Genomic DNA, 6,317 nt, shown 5'->3' with positions numbered 1-6,317 from the left:
TGTACCCTTCATGGAAGTCCTGGGAGCACCCGCGCGACGCCAAAGTTTATTTTTCGACCACGGAGTCAAAGAGCTCCTCCTCCCTGATCCGACAATCCTTTCCAGCCGGTGAATTTTAAGTCGAATCCTCCGGACGGCAGGACAGTGCGCTGCTACCGAGAACGTCCTGCAAAAATTTCATCAACCACAAATAATTGATCTCGTTGACAACCGACGAAACGATTCGTGCAAGAGATTCTTCTTTTACTAAAGCTTTTTTTATGAAGACCTTACAATCGGATCTATTGTGCACACATTCATCTCTGTCTACCGTGAAACATTAATCCTGCGGTAACGCTAGCGTAGAGCTAATGCGCCGTTAATGGTGTACGATGATCGAAATGGAGCCAATGATTGCTGAGACAAGAAACGAAGAAGCTTAGGTAATGCAGCGTGGCAGTTTCAGTGATCATCCGCAGGTTACGTGATCCGGATGTTGGCAACCGGGGTGGGCTGCATCCTCCTTGACGTCTACTTTACACCTGGCCGACGCCTCGGGCAGTCCTTTTATCGCAATTTAGCTCCATTGACCGGCGCGGGCGCTTGAAAAGTGCTTCGAGACCGCTAGTTCCGTGATCTGCGAAACAATTTGCCCGGTTGTCCGTCCAGTTCCAACGGTGCTCGGACGAGGACGCGGCTAGCTGCTCGAAAGGCAAAAACTGGCGGGTCGCCGCACGACAATGGGTGTGTCCAGTGTTGGCCCAACTTCGGGACAACTGCGTGAATCTAATTGTCCACGGTGGAGGCTCTGCGCCGGAAGAGAACGGTCTCTGCGTGTCGAGCCACGTGATGTCTTCTTTGACGTCCTCCGAACGACAATGGCCGCGCTTCGAAGGACGTCTCGCGACGGCCAACGGGGAATTGGAAACGCGTGCCCGTCGCTCGACAACGTTCGAAACATTCCACGCGTTTGCAGCGCTCGTGGTCGTCGATTTTCCCGACCGCCCGTCGGCTCGCAACCGGCCCGCAACCGGCCCGCAACCGGCCCGCAACCCCCTGGTGAATTCGAAAGGCTCGACGGGCGCTGAATTTTTTCCGGGCCACTTTGCGACGATTGTGTCGCGGATTGGCGCAATGCCAATCGTTCCCCGTTGTCGAATTTCTTTGACTTCTTGCTTTCTCTTTGACCGGCCGGGGCTCCTCGTGAATAACGAACGCCGCGCGCCGAAGCGGCCTCCAAAGGTGGCCAAAATTATTTCATTCGTTTTTTGCGCCAACAAATGTACTCGGGAATCGCGCGGTGCCATTATTCGCCGTTTGCAAATGTTTTTGTAAACCAGTTTTCGAGGCCGTTAACTCCACCGTGCGACGTTTGCGATGCGGGGAGCAACACCGTCGGAGAGGGTGTTGGCCTATTTATGTAACGGGTTCTTGTAAACAAAGTTTTTTCCACGACGATAAGGCTGGTATTAATAACACCGTTGGCGATTATTAATATTGTCGGGGGAGAGATTGCACTTTGAACGATGCATGCTGCACGGAGCGTCGAGAAGATCTCGTGGTTGGGACGGCACCGTTTTGCGAGTTACCGCGATGGTCGAGCGAAACGTTGGTCGAGACGCGATATCGAAGACTTTTAATAAAACCAGAATATAATACGTCTCCTGGATTCTAAAAATTGCAGTATACCCGCAAAGCCCGTAAAAGCCTCGCGCGTATCCGACGCGATAACGCGAAGGCTCAACGTCGCGGCAACATTGTCTTCCTCGCCGATTAATCTCTCCTGTTTGAGCCAGTTCCCACCCTCCGCAGCATCAGAAACGATTATAAGCCAATTTCCCTAAACACCTCTCGCCGTATCACGCGAAACTCTGAAAGGCTTGTAACGAGCATGCGCCCGCAATCGATAAAGCATACACCTCCGGTACGTAGAACGTATGGCGTACACACGCGGAACGTAGGAAGTTGCCGGCAAAAACGGCGCATACCTCGGGCGCTGCGACCACTTAGTAGCAGCTAAAACCATCTCTCGTCGTTATCTAATAAATCGATCAGCGCGAGGGTTGCCACGGAGGGAAACGAGAAGCCTGTTCCCTTTATCGTTTTCATTACGCTCGCAGCGCGCGCTCGTAAAGCGACGCGGAGCACTTTGGAACGGCGAGCAAGGAGCGAGGGGCCTAGTCGCGGAGGCCGCGGCCGGCCGGGTCCTTATGCAAATCTGCCGGCGAGGATCTTCATTCCTCCGCTTCCTAGCGATTCTTCGGAACCAGCCGACAGATGCTCGCGACCGTTTATCGACATCTCGGACGCGAGTCGAGGCGAGTCGAGGCGAGGCGAGGCGAGGCGAGGCGAGGCGAACCGCCCCACGCGGAGAGCTTCGGCCGAGCGGAGGCGCGGAAAGCGAGAAGCGAGAACCCGCTGCTATTATCGCAAGAAAAGAGCTACCGTGCGTGGCCACGGCAAACAGAGCACCAAGGATGGAGATTACAGAAGAACGACGCTATAATATGCTGCGAGCAATGGAGCGTGAAGATCGGAATAACGTTCGCCGGCCCGGCGAAAGAAGTAATGACGCAAAACGAGCAAACCGGGCCACGCCGATCTTCCGGCCGATCGCTCGAGATCCAGTGGGCATTAACATTTCGCCCGGGAACAATATATTACGATTTTTCCGGTTAGCCTTATCGCGATTACGGCTGCTTCCCCCCAAGCCGTTTTAGGAACCCGACTCGATCGCGTAAAATGTTGCCGCCGAAGATCGTTCGTCGTTTTGTGAGCATTGGCTTCGATGAGTCGGCGTGTTCCTTTCGAGGCAGAGTGGCTTCGAGGAGGCCACGCTACGCATGACACTCGTCGACACTTAGAGACACGATTGTCTAAATGCTTGCAAACTTCTATATGCGTATAGAATATTAGACTTGTTGAGTAAAAAGTTGACACCTGGTCAATTTATAGAGCGAAATATGGTACTTGATTAATTAAGCTGTTACAGAGTCGTCACTGGCTCAGAACGCAATTAGTACAGGTTTCTCTCTACAAATCATTTAAGCCGTAAAAAAATTTACCAACAGTCGAAATAAAAATATTTCCCACCGTCCGAAAAGTTGAAAGAGAGTTGTCGTGAGCGACGACGACGACGGAACTGGATTCTTTGTAACCGGGAAAAATCTGTGAGCACGTTTACAAGTTCGCTGGAAAGTAGGAGATAACAGGGCAACGTACGAGTGCCGCGGACGCCATAATTAGTAGAAACAGCCGGTTAAAGAGTGGCCGTTGGGTCGTAACTAGAGATAAGTAGAAAGGGGAGTACGGTGCACGCGCTACCCGGCTCTGCCACCTGTCCCATCGTAGGCTAAGAATAGAGCAACGCAACAACGAACGCGAACGCGAACGCGAACGCGAAGCTCGCTGGCAAGATGCTGCGCACACCGTGCAGAGTGCAGCAGCGTGCTGCTGGCGGGGTCATGCGCTGTTCCTCGTCGTCTTTTTCTCATGGTTGCACCATCCGACATCCACCATCCCCTTGGGGCGGACGCCCGACGCTCGGACGCTCGGACGCTCGGACGCTGCCGATGCCGCTCTTGCGCGTTCTTGCGCGGCTCCGCTTTTTGCAGGCCGAGCGGCTAATAACAGAAAAAATTCGAGGATAATTGCGAGCCTGCTCTTCCTCCCGATGTCGCGCACGATGATACCGCGCAGCAATCCCACTTATATAGGATACTTCCTCGAACATTTCTCAGCCGGCAAACATAATTGCCCGATCGTTGCGCGGACGTTTAATCGCCGCAATTTTCGATACAAAATTGCGCGACGATCTCTTGGATTTTAGCGACGCGATTTCGCGGGCTCTGCTTCGCGACAATTGTTCCATTGACGAGGAAATTGCGGAGTGATCGCTGCGCGCCGCCTGTTTCATCAGGAACGGGGGCCGTGCTCTTTGTTGGTTCCGCGTTGTTTCGGGGTGGATGCTTCATTGGAATTGTTTCGGTGGCGCGCTCTCGCCGTTGGGACACTGCCGTATATGGTGATCGATTCGATCGGGAACGTAGACAGGAACTTTATACTCGGAGAATGTTGTAATCGAACGTACTCGAAATTCCTCTGCGTAAAGCTATTTAATCGAAACGGACGAGGGTCTTAATTTCAATGGGAAGAAAAATCGACTTCGGCGTATTTGTGCAGCGATCAAATGCACCGTTCCCAAACCGAACGAGATTCGATTCTCTGCAGATCCTATCCCACTCGGTCTTTCATTCCGGCGCGCCATTACGAGCCTCGTTCCGGCTCGTTCGTTCGATACAAATGATAGAACCGGCACGCGAGTGTCTTTCGCCGGCGAGAGACCTGGGTGGGAAAGTCCGGCTTGATTTCTGGGAACCCCGTGTGGGCGACTGGGTGAGCCGACGAAGATGAACAAGCGTTCGACGATGCTGCGCTCGCGCTCGCGCTCGATCGAGAATACGCTGCTCTCGATATTCACACGTATCGATTTAATCGAGCGATCGTCGCCGACAATTTTGCACGCTGCTATTTTGGGCCACTGCGGCGACGCGCGTTTCCCCCGCAAATCGTTTTATTCATTGCTAAACCGCATACAGAAATAGACATTTTATACAGGCGTTTGCAAACTTTCCAAAGACCGCAGAGCCAGAATCAACGTTTACGAAATAATGTTCGTAAAAGCTGGTTTCGAGAACAAAAGCGACAGTCGTGCCTCGTTCCCCGAGAAAATTGACAGGTACAAATGTAAGATAGTATAAAACTTTGGCGCGCGTCGACGCGTGCAACGGCGTTCTTCTATTCTAACGCGAGAATGCCTCGCCATAGGTGGACCGTGTCCATGCTAATGTAAATAAATTGTTGCGCAATCAGGTGGCAGGTCTCGACGATTACTGCATTGTGTCCATAAGATGGATACCGAGACAAACGTATGCCCATAATAAATCCGTGCAAATTGCGCCGAGGCGTCGGCGCACAGCCGTAATTACTGGCAACCTACGATACCGGTCGATAGTCGCTGACAATAAATTTCGCACGCAAGAATACACGGTTATTATATCCGTTCACAATAGTGGGCGTGTGTAAACGATCGTTTACCGAGATTAATTGCGCGTTTCATTCCGGTCGACGTCGTCGACAATGATCCTTTGATCCATCCACCGACAAATTACACGTTTTATTTACATCCTTAGAAACCAGCCTCGGAAACCAATATTTTATTCTACTACTTAACGCTCGGACCGATTCGACGACCAGCGGCTTTCGCTGGAAGTATTGCCACGGACGAAAGACAAACACTTGAATCGGAGCCTTTCGCGGCCACCGACAAATAACCAAACAGTTTTTCAACCCTTTCGATCCTTCCATCTGTCGTAGATTCGTAAAATAATTTCTACAGTTTCACGCGTCGGATTTTGTTTAGAAATGACCATTTTAATTTCCATTTCGATAGACGTTTGTCCGATAGAAATCTCCCGTCACAAAATAGTCTGCACTATTTTAGGCGAAGAACGCGCGAGGAAATGTATAACCAAAAATTATTGCAGCAGAAATTTCCTGCGGAAGTTTAATTAGAACGATGTTAATGTTTCAATTAATGGTCTAGTTGTTGGCCGTAAAATCGAAGCACTCTCGTTGAACGTTCAATTTATTACTCCGATTCGATCGGTTAACTAGGCACCCAGCTAGACTATTATTTCCACTAACGTCTTTGTAGAAGTTGGCGAATAAATGAACCACTCGAGGAGAGTACAGCGTAGGAGCATTGTAAACTGGCGAGCGAGGCCAACGGAATCAGATGATGCCCGCTATTTTTCACGGGTCCATTCGAAAAGCAGCGCCGGTGGTTTATCTCTCTCTGGTGGCGGGCGCGCGGAAGCGGGGAGCTTATTCATGAATGAATCCTCGTAGAAATCAGTACAAACATCAGCGCAAACTTTTGCCTACCCATTGTCGAATCCTGGCGGCCGGGGACCACCAGGATCGCTTCCACCGGTCCGCGTCCGTCGAGCCTTTGTTGTCACCCACTTGTCACGATCTCTCGCCCCTCGCGTCTTCCTTCTTTTCCGTTTCCAGCGTGCCACCTACTCCTACCGCCCCGCCACGAAATGGCTAATGCGTTGGAGTCGGATCGGGATCGGGATCGGGGTCGGGGTCGGGGTCGGGGTCGGGGTCGGGGTCGGGGATGGTGTCGCTTATCGTGCACACCCATCTATAAGCTCGACCAACACCTTGGGTGGCGCTTCGTTTAGTGAAGATATCAACGGCAGATCTAGGAACCCACCGTGGCCCGAGTGTTTTGTCTCCTGTCACGAGGCCCTCCACTTACGGGCCTGTTA

Source organism: Augochlora pura, chromosome 3 (genome assembly GCF_028453695.1).
Source record: "Augochlora pura isolate Apur16 chromosome 3, APUR_v2.2.1, whole genome shotgun sequence".
Taxonomy (NCBI): Eukaryota; Metazoa; Arthropoda; class Insecta; order Hymenoptera; family Halictidae; genus Augochlora; species Augochlora pura.
This window is presented reverse-complemented; position numbering follows the sequence as displayed.